Genomic DNA, 14,668 nt, shown 5'->3' with positions numbered 1-14,668 from the left:
ACGTGGCAATTGAACACCCTTCCCATCAAAAAATAAATATCAGAACACTACGCCTCTACAGCCAACTTACATATCACACCCCGCACCGATGCATCCTACCACCTCCCCCAACCCCCCCCCCTCCGCTGGCACATGAGGCTCCATTTTAAACCCAAATGCCTCCATACTCTTGACACAGAACACATAGAAACCGACCCACATGCAGAACTCAGGATCTTAACAGAAAATCTATCTTGCATTTTCCCTCTCTCCCCACTAACCTCACCCGCCCGCATTTTTCAGATCCACCAGAGCACCTGGAGACCATGGAAATAGCAGCAGAGCATGTTATAAATTCCAATACCAGATCATAACACAACAGAAAGGTTGAGCAATGGGCAAAGCAGGACAAGCATCCTTCACACAAAACTAGTACAACTTGGGCTCTGCAGGGGCCGGCTTCACTCAGAATAGATACAGCAGTGGACGTTGCTGAGCCCAAGAGTAATGGACGCCTGAGGGAGAGCTCCGGCGCGGCATCATCCTGAGCATTTAAATATCCTGTTGGTGCAAGAGTTGACGTTGTTGGAAAGCTTACGAAAGAAGCTAAAGATGTGAAGGGAGCCCTATCCAAATCTGGTCCTGATCCGTTGCGTAGAGGATGAGGATCGAGCCTTGGTGATATCCGGCAGAGCAGCGGCCTGACTCGATACGCAAAAGTGCTAACATTAGACTTTAACGTGCAGCCCAGTCAGCCCAATGGGGGAGGGGCTAAAGGATCCTGAAGCCTACCCTGCGCTGTCCCTGAGTCTTTGGGGCCTTTAAAGCAGAATAAAATAAGGGCACACGTCGGAGTGGGTAAACGAGTTCCTGGCATGGATAACTGCAGTGATCAGAGCTGACTTCGGCATATTAAAAGCTGACCGCCCAACCCTGCCGGAGAACTCGGTGGACCTGGAGAGAGTACAAGAGGCAGGGGAGACCCAGAAAGATCATTGTTGTGTATGCCAAATTCCTTCTGCGCTGCTACTCTGTTAATTAAAGCCGGGGCATGCAGCCGCCGGACTGGCCGTTGTAAGTGGTTACTGCTCACAGCGCACCCCAGGAAGGTTCCACGGTTACACAAGGGTTACATTATCGAATTGGGGTAGATGGTGAGGGTGGGGGATTAGCACAAGTTGGAGTATTAGAGTGGGGGCCCTCGATGGGTGGGTTGGGAGGAGCAGGGAGGTGTTCAAAATCAGATGGTGATAGGTGGGTTGTTGGAATTAAGTTGTACTGCATGCCAATTGGTTTTCAGAGACGCATGCATGATCATTGTTTTTGCTTACAGCTAAATACCAGGTGAAATCGTTGGAATAATATTGTGGAATGTTCGGGGCCTGAACAATCTTATTAAAGCTAGGAAGATTATAGCATACCTGGACCGCCACTCCCCCAAAATTATAATGTTGCAGGAAACACACGCACTAGGGACACTACATGAGATGTTACACAACCTACTATTCTCAAGCCAGGGGAGTGCTTATTCTGGTGCATCGATCGCTACGTTTTCAAGCAGAGGAGATACAGGCGGACCCTGAGAGCAGATGTGTTACAGTGAGAGGGGAAATGTCAGATGAAAAGGTCATTTTAGTTAACACTTATGGTCCAAATATTAACGACCCAGGATTTTATAGCCTGATGTCTGGGAAGCTGGCGAAGATGGCAGATGCCCCCATGATATGGGTTGGTGATTTTAACAAAATCTTAGATCTCCTTAGGGACCGGTCAAGTACCACACAGAGTGGATTGACTGCTGCAACTAAAATGTTCAGACAGGTAATGGAACAACTGCGGCTGATTGATGTGTGGAGGGATGAACACCCGAGAGCAGCCAAATATTCATCTACAGTCCATGATGCAATGTCATGCATGGATTTCTGGCTACTCTCAGCAATATGGGGACCACATCTGCAAAGAAGCAGAATTTTACACCGTACCTTGTCGGATCACTCGCCGGTGGTGATGTCACTGGAACTCATTGATTATCCGTGCCCCCGCCTCCTGTGGACGATGCCATGAACCGTATTAATGGACAGTGCATTGGTAGAGAATCTACGGGAAAAAATTCATGATTTTTTTTTAGACGAATGAGGGTTCAGTTCCGAGATACACTACAATATGGGAAACCTTTAAGGTCTGGCTGCGTGGCACGATTATTTCGGTCTCGACTGGGCTACTGATGGCTACTGGGCGGGAGCTAGTGGAGGTGGAACGGGAACTACGCAGGTTAGAAAATGAATATGGCACTAGTGCCAACAAGGCGCTCTTCGGGGTAATTAAGGGTAACCTGTTAAAGGTCCACAGATTGGTGGATCGAGAGATACGTTATATGGCAAAACCTGCCCAGGTCCGTCGATACGGAGGTGTTGAGACTTGAATGTCGTGTAGGCAGAAGAGACCTCCATCCCCAAGTGTCACACAGAGAGAACCCAAAGTCACTCTCTGTGCAACCTTTGAGGTCATAGGTGGAAGATGTTAAACTCCGGAACCACGAATCTCTGGAGACCCCAATCCGCTGTAAGAAAATACTGATTAAGTACCAAGCCAAAAACAGTTAACAACAGTGCAAAAACAATGTGGAATGGGCTTACCAGAAAGGTTAGAGAGGAGACTGCTAAACCTATGAGGCTGAAGGTCCGGGACTCACGTGGGCAGTGTTCCTCAAGGTGGAGCAATCTGTGACGGAGCCCAAAGAGTAGTGCGGTATTAAGTCCACCTTATTACAAGAACGAGATCAGGTAACTGTGAGGAGCTGAGTCAGGAATCAAAAGAACCAGATGCAGAAGGGAAATCGATAGCAATCCAAAGAACAGTCCGTGGTCAATCCGTGAAGCACATCCAAGTTATCAGTAGCCAATAGGGTATTCCAGGAGAAGTCCATAATTCCAAAAAATCAGGGTTGAATCCAAAAAAGTCCAAAGAAGTCCAAACAAACGCGTGATGCCAAACAGTGTTACAGGTAACAGCTGTGAAGCGGCGAGTATATGGAAATCTGTATTTAAATACTCGCGCTTCTGGCGCTACTCCCAGTCGCGTGGCACGCAACTGCATCACGTGGGTGGACTCCCAGGTCACGTGATTGAGAAGCGCTGGTCGCGTGACGCGGAAGTATAGTGTTGCTCAGCCGATCCTTCAGGCGCCAGGGAACCCGCCAATGACCAAAGGGGCGCAGTCGGGAATGTGCCCTGTTATGGATGAGTTGTGCTTGTACACGAGAGGCAGCAGGTTGCACACGTGAGTCCCGTAATGTGAGAGGGGAAAGTGATGGGAACGAGGGATGAGGGAGGCTACAGGGAGTTCGGGGTTCCTGGCAGATGTGGTGATACTGGCAGGGGTGTGCGTGACAGGAGGGGAAGATCGACCTGGACGTTTCTTAGCAGGAGTGGTTAGAAGCGAGAGATGGGGTGATGCCCATTACGGGAACTGAAGGGACAGCAGGGAAGTTACTGACAGCTACTGAGGCGATTAATGATGAGTTTATACAATTCTACAAGACGCTCTACGCAAACGCATACACTTGTACAGAGGAAAGATTGCTCTTCCAGGTCTTCCCGTGGAGGCCGGTGAGGCATTGGATGATCCTGTTACTGTCAAAGAAATTGTTGGGGCTATTGCCTCGCTATCTTCCAGTAAAGCCACGGTGCCTGATGGACTGGGCATTGAATTATATTAGACATACAGCAAGACCCTGACACTGCGATTGCTTAAGGTCTGGGAGGAATCATTGAGGTCTGGGCAGCTCCCACACACACTCACTGAGGCTGTAATTTTGGTATTGCCAAAACCATTTAGACCCCCAGGCGAAGTCACTTCCTACCATTCGTTGTCATTAATCAATAGAGACGCTAAGATTTTTGACAAAGTATTAGCAAACAGGCTCCTTAGGTACATGACATATCCTGTACACTCAAACCAGTCAGGCTTTATTCCCACAATATCCACAGCTTTTAATTTAGGACACCTATTTGGTATTATATTGCAAATAAACCCAGAGGTCCAGGTGGTAGCAGCATCTCTCGATGCTGAAAAAGCTTTCGACTCAGTATCATGGAATTACTTATTTGGTCAGCATTTTGGGATGAGGGACCATTTTGTCGGTTATATGAGACTACTATATACAAACTCGATAGCCAGGGCCGAACTATCAAGGTTTTATTTCAAGCATTCACATTGGCACGTGCAACACGCCCCTTCTCCCCATTGCTGTTTGCGCTCACGATAGAGCCAGTAGTCCGACTGATGAGGGATCATCATGCACATAGGGGAATACACATAGCGGGCCCTCTTGGATCATCTCCCTATATGCAGATGACACATTATAATATTTACGGAACCCTCATGAGAACGTAGGGCAGATTATGGAGGATTATGGAGGAAGTGGCTAGGTTTACATGTTGCTCTGGGTACAAGATTAACACTTCTGAATTTGAATTGTTTCCACTCCCTGATGGTACTACTGCACCAATCGATCTCAAGGGATTAAGATGGCCCCAACTCATTTGAAATACTTGGGAGTGAAGGTGTCGCGTACACAACGATGCTGTATGAAGATAACCACGAGACATACCTCAACGCCATGGCAGTTAAATTAGAGTTGTGGGCCAGATTTCCGATCTCCTTATATGGTAGATTATCCCTACTGAAAATGGTGGTGGTGCCCAAACGTCTATATTATTTTACCTCTATACTTCTATAATGTGGCCGGGCGAGGGTTTTTTGTAAAACTTCCAGTCTATGGGGGTGCAATTTGTTTGGGAGGCTGGAGGGAGGGGTGCACCACATATTTGTGGGAGTTGGGAGGGGCTGGCGGAACTTCATGAGTGAGAGGGCCTAGCAGCTCCAGACTTTGAATTATATTACCTAGTCGCTCAAGTGCAATATGCAGGAAACTGGGATGTACATCCCCCCGGTACAGTGCATTGGGTGTTGGAACGATAAGGTGCGGCTCGGACAGACCTTAAAGCAGTCATTTTGGATGATCGGTACACAGACTCTTGCACATTTGACACAGTACTCACAACGGTTAATGCATGGGTCTGAGTGTTTAAACGTTTAGGAATAGCAACTCCCTATAATAATAAGATCGGTCTTTGGAACTGTCCGGGTCTCCCTCCCACGTATGACCCCGATATACAAGCATCCTGGGACTTGGGCAAATCAATGGTGCTGGGTAATATATTTCCAGGGGGCGATTTGTGACGCAAGAGGAATTTTCTGCGAATATAGGAACTAACCTCATTAAATTATTACAATACATCCGAATGAGGGCCGCGGTGCGCAGTAGATGGCTGTCGTTCCCCCAGGAACCACAATCATCTGAGTGTATAGATGCAATAGCGCTGAGTGACACACCGAAGGGACAAGTGTTGAGGCTATATAAGACTGCGCAGGCTGCTCAGATGCTTCGGAATACGGCAACGTCTAAAAAGAGATCTGAATATGAGCATTGAGGAGACTAAATGGCATAGATATTGCCTTCTAACAAAGAATGTCGCACTCAATGCACAGTTGTGTTTAATCCAATTCAAGGTCTTAAACTAATTACATTGTACACCTGCCAGGTGTCACAATGTTTTCCAAATGCAGTCGACAAATGCATGGAATGTGGATGGGAGGGGGCTGACTCGATTCACATGTTCTGGAATGCCCTAAGGTATCACAATTTTGGCAGAAGGTTGCTGGAGTGTTACATGTTATGGTTGGGATTCCCCCTATAATTCTTCCTCTTAAATACTTACTGGGCGATATCGGGAAAGTTTCCACTAAAGTACGTAGATTGTTTAATATGAGCTGCATGGTTGTGAAAAGATGTATTCTATTGCAATAGAAATCTAAAGTGGCGCCATCATGTGATGAATGGCTCAGAGAGCTAACCTATATAAATGAAAAGGAGGAGGGTTAAATTATGACTGTAACTGCGGCGGGTAGACCAAAGAATATATGGGGCCCATTCCATGAATACTTAAGATGTGTTCAACCTGGGAATGCATAAAGAAATATTCCCTTTGCAGAATATTGATGTGCAATGTGAACCAATACAGTAATTATTGTTATCTACGATGTAAGTGGGGTGCGACCCATGCCCAACCTGTCTACCTGTCTGCTTAAATAAAGTTTTTTTTAAAAAAGAATAGATCCAGCATGGGCCAGAGCAGTGCAAGCCTCACTTCCACAGTGTTACAGCATGGGCCATAGCAGTGCAAGCCCCACTTGCACAGTGTTACAGCATGGGTCAGAGTAGTGCAAGCCTCACTTGCACAGTGTTACAGCATGGGCCACCGCAGGGCAACCTTCCCTCCCATGGATCAGGTGCACAATGGGCCACAGCAGGGCAAGCTTCCCTCCCATGGGGCAGGTGTGGAATGGGCCCCAGCGGGGCAAGCTTCCCTCCCATGGAGCAGGTGCAGAATGGGCACCAGCAGGGCAGGCATCCCTCCCATGGAGCAGGTGCAGAATGGGCCAAAGCAGGGCAGGCTTCCCTCCCATGGAGAAGGAGCAGAATGAGCCAGAGCAGGGCAAGCATCCCTCCCATGGAGCAGGTGCAGAATCGGCCCCAGCAGGGCAAGCTTCCCTCCCATGGGGCAGGTGTGGAATGGGCCCCAGCGGGGCAAGCTTCCCTCCCATGGAGCAGGTGCAGAATGGGCACCAGCAGGGCAGGCATCCCTCCCATGGAGCAGGTGCAGAATGGGCCAAAGCAGGGCAGGCTTCCCTCCCATGGAGAAGGAGCAGAATGAGCCAGAGCAGGGCAAGCATCCCTCCCATGGAGCAGGTGCAGAATCGGCCCCAGCAGGGCAAGCTTCCCTCTCATGGAGCGGATGCAGAATGGGCCACAGCAGGGCAAGCTTCCCTCCCATGGGGCAAGCTTCCCTCCCATGGAGCAGGTGCAGAATGGGCCCCAGCAGGGCAGGCATCCCTCCCATGGAGCAGGTGCAGAATGGGCCAGAGCAGGGCAAGCATCCCTCCCATGGAGCAGGTGCAGAATGAGCCACAGCAGGGCAAGCATCCCTCCCATGGAGCAGGTGCAGAATGGGCCCCAGCGGGGCAGGCATCCCTCCCATGGAGCAGGTGCAGAATGGGCCACAGCAGGGCAAGCATCCCTCCCATGCAGCAGGTGCAGAATGAGCCACAGCAGGGCAAGCATCCCTCCCATGCAGCAGGTGCAGATGGGCACCAGCGGGGCAAGCTTCCCTCCCATGGAGCAGGTGCAGAATGGGCCAGAGCAGGGTAAGCTTCACTCTCACTGAACTGGTAGAGCATTGGCCACATAAGTGCAAGATTCACCACCACTGAACGGGTACAGCTCAGGCCGATGCAGGGCAGGCTTCCTTCACGTAGAAAAGGTACAACATAGGCCACAGCAGTGGAAGCATCAGCCACAGAGTCGGTACAGCATGAGCAACAGAAAGACAGGCGTCCTTCACACAGAACAGGTAGAGCACAGGCCACAGGAGGGTAAGATTCACTCTCGCACAGAATGGGGGCAGCATGAGACAGCAGCGCAAGCTTCACACACACACAGGGTCTGGCTTCAGGCAGCAAAGCAACCCCCCTAAAGTGCACATGCTGGACGCTACAGACTCAGGCTTTAGAGAGGACATCTATTCCCCTACATGCTGGAGACCCCGAAGGGCCGCATGTCACAAGGGAGAATGTGCACAGACAAAAGGGGGGAATGGTATTGAAGAGACATTGGCCATGTAGGACATACATGTCACTAGAATGCAGAGCAGGGCCAGACAAAAGAGGAAAAAGGGATGAGGATAAAGCCAGAGACCAAGTCAGTGTGACAAGAGGAGGTGGAAAACGGGCAGACGACATGGGCCGGCAATAGTTAGGCAAGGGCAAACTGGGACACACGGAATGCCAGTGTGTCACCATAAGAAGGCAGAAAATGGCCAGGAAACCAAAAAAAGCACACACAAATAAATAAATGGTCTTTTCGCGGCATTTAGAACTAGCTCCAAAATCCAGCAAGCTCAATTATCGGACTCATCCGGGAAATCATGCCAACTTTAATAAAAGTGATAATATTAGGGCACAACCTAGTGAACCTGACCTTGCTATTAAAAGGCAGCCCTTCTCCTTTAATCCCCTTTTGTAGAACAAACAGCTGTTGTTGGTTGAGGCGGTTCCTTCCTGGCTCCCGCCTTCTGTTCTGCACGCATGAACAAAACAGCAAAGCTTTCTTGGATTTCCCGTCCCTCCCCACAAACCTCCCTCACCCCCTTCTCTCTCAGATCCTCCAGAGCACTTGCAGACCCTGCAAATGGCAGCGTACGCTATATAAAGGCCAATGACATAATCATTCAGCTGGATTCCTGGGCGATGTGGAGGAAAGAGGGACTAAGCATGTCACGTGCTCATCTGGGAGCTAGCCCATGGACTGACTCTAGATGAGCATGCCACTGGTTCAGGCCCCTGAGCCCAGGGACTCTCTGTCGCCGCTACCTTTATTGCTTTCTTGGACCCGTTGGCCTGTGGAGGAAGCAGGTTGTTAACCTGTCTGATGCCATTAGTCCTAGTTTATCACCTACTGCCAGCATACATCCTGGGACTTGAAAGGTGACCTTAGGACAAAATGGAGGCTGACTACAAGGTGACAGACACCATATTGGTGAACAGCCATGGAAGGCACTGTTTCACATACAATATGCCGATTCCCTCCTAAAATCCCAGATAGTACAAGAGACTCTCTCACTGCAGTCCCAACAGCACTCAAAGGCACCTCTTGTGCTCTTGAATGTGTACCAGGAGCCTGCAACGTTCAGCTGTCCAGATGTTTTGGACTGTGACTCCTATGATCCCTCGCCATTGACTATGCTGGTGAAGTTTGATGGGAGTTGTTAGGACTGGTAGTCAGGATACTTATTAAGGATACTCATGAAGTCAGCTGTGATCTTCAAGTTACTTTAATCAAGTTTCATCAGAAGGCGAAGTACAGTACTACAACCAACACCACGAATAACCACATTAAAACACCTCCATTCATATCCCATGTCATTAAACAATACGTGAACGGTTGCACACCTCTTCAACCAATTAAAATGCCAATTTATAACTTAAACAGGTCATGTTGCTCACCCTCACACAAACACCAACAGTGATAATGACACTGCCTGCTAAATGCCACCTAACTTATCATAAAAACACAGTGTTTGATTGGATAACACGTGGCCAAACATACAAGCTGCTGCACTGCCTTCAATGCAAGCTTGATGAGATACCAGCTCCCCACAGCAACATCTGGTTATGTCCCAGGACATGAATATCTTGTTGCTACCATGAAGCCCACAATCTTGTACCCCGCAGCTCTCAGCACATAGCAGGGCATGCCGGCATCTGTCACCTTACTTATCATCGGAGGCGGAGAGATGATGTTGGTTGTAGTGCTGGTCTAACATTTTTTGAGGACTTCCGTGTGAGGCCAGTGGGTGTTTTCCCAATCCCAAGTTCACAGTACGTTGTCGAATGGTCGCAGGAAACGATACTATAAGAATTAGAAATTCACTTGAAAGCAATTAAATGAGACAGTGCCACGATGCGCTCCATATGGTGCTTGGAGTGCGCTCCATATGGTGCTGGTGCTTGGAGTGCGCTCCATACGGTGCTGGTGCTGGTGCTCGGCGTGCGCTCCATATTGTGCTGGTGCTTGGAGTGCGCTCCATATGGTGCTGGTGCTGGTGCTTGGAGTGCGCTCCATATGGTGCTGGGGCTCGGAGTGCGCTCCATATGGTGCTGGTGCTTGGAGTGCGCTCCATATGGTGCTGGTACCGGTGCTGGGAGTGCGCTCCATATGGTGCTGGGACTTGGAGTGCGCTCCATATGGTGCTGGTGCTTGGAGTGCGCTCCATATGGTGCTGGTGCTGGTGCTCGGAGTGCGCTCCATATGGTGCTGGTGCTTGGAGTGCGCTCCATATGGTGCTGGTGCTTGGAGTGCGCTCCATATGGTGCTGGTGCTGGTGCTTCGAGTGCGCTCCATATGGTGCTGGTGCTGGTGCTTGGAGTGCGCTCCATATGGTGCTGGTGCTTGGAGTGTCCTGGTCTTGTGGGGTATTATTGCAGGGTCTGTGCGCTGTTGGTCCACAAGCGTAATGCTGGATCTCAAATACAGAATCTTACAATCTGTGGACAAAGATGCTGCTAGACTTGTCCGCAGCTTTTAATTTGGTGGAACACACAATACTGATCGAAATATTGCAGACTGTTGCTGCCTTTTCTAGGGAAGCAGTGGATTCGGTAAAGTCATTCCTGGAAAATCGACTCATCAGCATATGCACTAATAGTGCACAGGCTGCCCCAGTGCATTATCGGTTTCACACGGGTCTCTCCCCCTCCTTTTATATCATCTTCATGGTACCACTCTTTCAGAGGCTTGAGGAGGGGGGGTGCACTTTACAAACTACTATGATGACACACAATGAATGATCCCGTTTTCTGGAATCTACGAAAAAGATGTTTGGACCATTAATTCAGTATATGGACTGCTTCAGGTTTAGAGGGTGAAAAATGGCCTGGCCTTAAATGACCAGAAGGCAGAGTTAATGACTGTTGGTACCGGTGACAAAGTTTGTAAATTGCGTGCAGACTATCAATATCTGCAGGTCGCAGATTGACAGATAAAGGTGCAACAGAAGTTTAAGACATTGGGCCTCATTACGAGTATGGAGGTAGCCATGACGCTTTTAGCGGCATGGCTACCCCCATACCGGGTACCGGGTCCGGGTTTTTAGAATGGGGAAAATGCCGGGCCATTCCGACATTGAAGGGCCCGGTCATTCCCTTTCCTGGAACCCGGACCGGTACATCCCCATTCCAATTTGAGCCCCGATAGGGCTCAATGGGAATGGGGAGGATGCTAACAATGGCCCGTTAATGATGGGCCCGTTGTTAGAATTCTGGTCTGCTAGTTTTACCAGACGTCCTTAGTGGCACACGCGAGCAGACCTCGTAATGAGGCGGTAGAGGGTTAACGGCGCCAGCACCTCTACCGGTGCTGTTAACCCTCTACCGCCTTCCTCGTAAGGAGGCCCATTGTGTGTCTACTTAGACCAAACACTGAATATGGCAGCCCAGGTAAACAATCTGGTCTCGACATCAGCATATTATCTCAAACTGTTATCTCAAATTTGATAATTCCTCTCTAAAAAGAGCTCTGAGACAATAGTGAGAGCTATTATCAACACAACAATGTATTAGTGTAGCAGCCTCCTTGTTGGTATCAGCAAAGGAGACTGCGCAAGACTCCAAGTTATTCAAAATAGTGCCATAAGAACTATGGAAAAATTGAAGAGAAGAGACCATGTCTCGGAAGCCCAAAAAAACGTGCAATGGCTACCAATAGAAGGAGGAATGGAGTTTTGCTTGTTGGCTATAACACACACGTGTTTGGGACGGATTAGCCTTGAATATCTCAGTGAAACACTAGAAAGAAAACAGTTGCAGAGAATTCTACGGTCTAATGACCAGAATGTTTTGACCGTTCCTAATTCTAAACCTACACCAGTCAGAAGCAGTGCCTTTTTCTCAGCAGGGCTAAAGACTTTGACTGCTATTCGGCCAGACTGCCATGAAATAACTAGGCATGAGTAATTCACAAAAAACGATAAACCTTTTTGTTCAGATAAGTCTCTGGACCCACCGCTTAGCCTTACAATCTTCCCTCACTCTCTTTTAGCTAACTTGTACAGGCTGTTTTTGTCTGTGTTAACTTTTGTGTTTTCCCTCCCTCCACTTTGATGCCTCCCTTTCTTTTGTGCATTACAAATCTATTAACATAGCATAACTTAACATAACGTATGACTAGTTAGCACAAACGATCTATACTATTTGATGCAATTTTGTTCAGTCCTATGTATTCATTGTCGCCAGTGTTGCTGGGTTATGGGAGTTACATACCTTTTGCTTTTTTTAATCTTTTAGTGCAGCTCTCGTTTTGATTAACAATATTAAAGCATTGCGATCGCTCATGTACCTGAAAATGGCAGCGTCAGAAGTATTATCATTTTCAGAAGAACACGTAGCAGAGGCCACAAGTGGGCTGTCATTTTTGAAAATGTACAGCTGGGATTGAGTGACAATAGCAAAATGACTACAGATTCATTATCAAGACTTAAAACAAGACATTTCAGGTCTCAAATGCATAATCATTTGCTAAAAGAATACTTGAAGGGAAACTTTATTCTATTAGGATTACAAGTACACAACGAGCCCAGCTTATTCCTAGATGATATTGAATACAAAACTTTGTTCTCACAAATAGCTATCAAGTGCAGCAGAGATTGGATTTTATTAACAATCATGACTGGACAAAAAGCAAGTAGTAACATTTCTAAAGAACTTGAATGAGCAGAGCAGGGGATCCTCACAGAAAAAAACTATACAGAATGTCAAAGGTAAATTAGAAGTTATCCAAAAAAGACAGGAAGACTTGATCAAATCCATCACCTAAAAATATGGTTCAAGAAAAACAAAGAGTTAGCAGCTTTTAACAAAGAAAATGTGTACACATATTTGAATGCAGAACAATCAATAAACAGCATCATCATTTTTGGGTCACCTTTTCCGACAGATCATCGGATTCATATCAAGAACAAAAATCCAATAATTAAAAGGGCAATGGTTCTTACAGAAAATAAAGGAGACCTTTTTTAGAGAGAGGAAGTTACAGATGGCACCCAAAAGGGGATTCCATCCCACAAATGCAAACACAGAATGATACGGAAACTCAACCCCAACTAGACATCTTTCGACACCAGAAAGCGAGGATATCGAAGATATCAGAAGTGTCAGCAATTTTTTATATTTTACCCAAAAACTTGACTGAAAACGAACTTGCTACGCTAGATAAAGGCCTTTCGTTCGTTACCGGGCAGGAAATACCTACAGTGACATCAGAGATAGAACTGTGTCAATTTTTGAGGACGGTCAGACTTTTCGTAATTCTGTTGAGTCTGAAAATATAACAGGTCTCCCGCCATTTTGACCTAAATCCTCTTGTGTTCCTCCAAATAACGTGGTCTCCAAGGAAGTTCTAACCTTTGAGAATGCAATTATTCAGGGTTTTGACAATACATCTAATTCCGATAAAAAAAATCTAGAAAATGTAACTTTAGCCAACAGGAACATAATATTGTAAAATACTTGAGACATAACCAGAGCATGGTGATTGAGAAAGCTGATAAAGGTGGAGGCATAGTTGTTCTAGATGCCGATAAATATGGTACAGAGGCATTAAGAATTTTAAACAACACTGAGCATTATTGTGTTCTTGTTAAGATGGATTTCTAAAATAAACCATGGAGGACAGATTTTAGGAGGCCATCCTAGTTATGGTGAACAGGGAGTCTCTTGGAGTTTAGCCAAAACACAACCAAAGTATGTGGAAGAGCAGTCAAGGCTAGGACTCAGGAGTGAGTGAGAGTGGACTAGGGCCTCCGAGAGTTCATACAAAATAACACAACATAATTCAGCTTAGACAGTCAATGTATCACAATACAATTACTTATTAGGCCATAAGAACACACTAAGAAATAAAACTAGCTGGTAGTAATTTCTTGCAAAACCATATATCACAAATATATACATACACCAGTAGGTCCACTTACAATGCATCAACCAATAATTAACCAGGTGAGCCAGGTAAAGCAATCAGATGCAAGTAAAATGAACAGAACCAGTACCATCCCAACCGCCTTTCACTTAAGAAGTCCAGCCCTAAGATTCATGGGGCATAGTGCTCAAAGGTTATAAGTTCCAATACAAGTTTCTCCAGGGAAGGTATTCTCACAAAGGATGCAATTGGCTTGTGGTGGTAATGTAAAACAGTTCCAAACTATTTAGTTAAGTATTTGTCCAAAGACAGGGATGTTTTCCTCTCTATCCCAGCCCCAAGGCTAGCTCAGGGGTAGGATACTTAACCAGGGTATGACGATCACAGGTAAGAACAGGGGGTGTTTGGGGATGTAGTGGTGGACTCATTCCGCCACGTGGAATGTTCTGCTTGATGGGCTGGTGACCCGTGCCATGGAGCTCGGGTGACGTGTGGGAGTGCGAGCTGGAGCAGCGGTTGAAGCAAGGCTTGCTTGAAGAAGACAGAGTCCGGTGGGTCTTGCTATCCTTTCATGCTATGTAATATCCCTAATACCATATAATAAATAATAAATCTCCTCTCTCTCACTTACTTACCGCGTCCTCGCCATCCTTCATGCTAAAGGGGAAAAAGGGCTTTGCACTCAATGGTACCCATATGGAGAATAGGAACATATATGTTTACGCACTCCCCTACCTCCAATTGCCCCAGGTCACACTGTGGAACATCCAGGAATGGCTGGTGTGAGGCACCAGAAATGTGAGGTGGACAACTTGGTAAAGGGTTTTCACAAGATGCCATTTTATTAACTTGAAAAGGTTAGATAAATGCCTCCCTAACCTAACAAGGATTTCCCGGCCTCTCAAAATAGACTAATGAACACTCTAACAAAAGGAATCTGTCCCTCACACTTGTACAGACAATAGCCTTGTAAGAGGAATATATGGCAATTCAAATGTAAAGGAAATAAAAGTTAAGTTCAACACAGACCGAAAAACTGTATATCCTTGTAACCTCGGTCGGTTCCCCTTCCCCAGATTCAAAGCAGGATTCCCA

Source organism: Ambystoma mexicanum, chromosome 13, assembly GCF_040938575.1.
Source record: "Ambystoma mexicanum isolate Mex_15411 chromosome 13, UKY_AmexF1_1, whole genome shotgun sequence".
Classification (NCBI taxonomy): domain Eukaryota; kingdom Metazoa; phylum Chordata; class Amphibia; order Caudata; family Ambystomatidae; genus Ambystoma; species Ambystoma mexicanum.
This window is presented reverse-complemented; position numbering follows the sequence as displayed.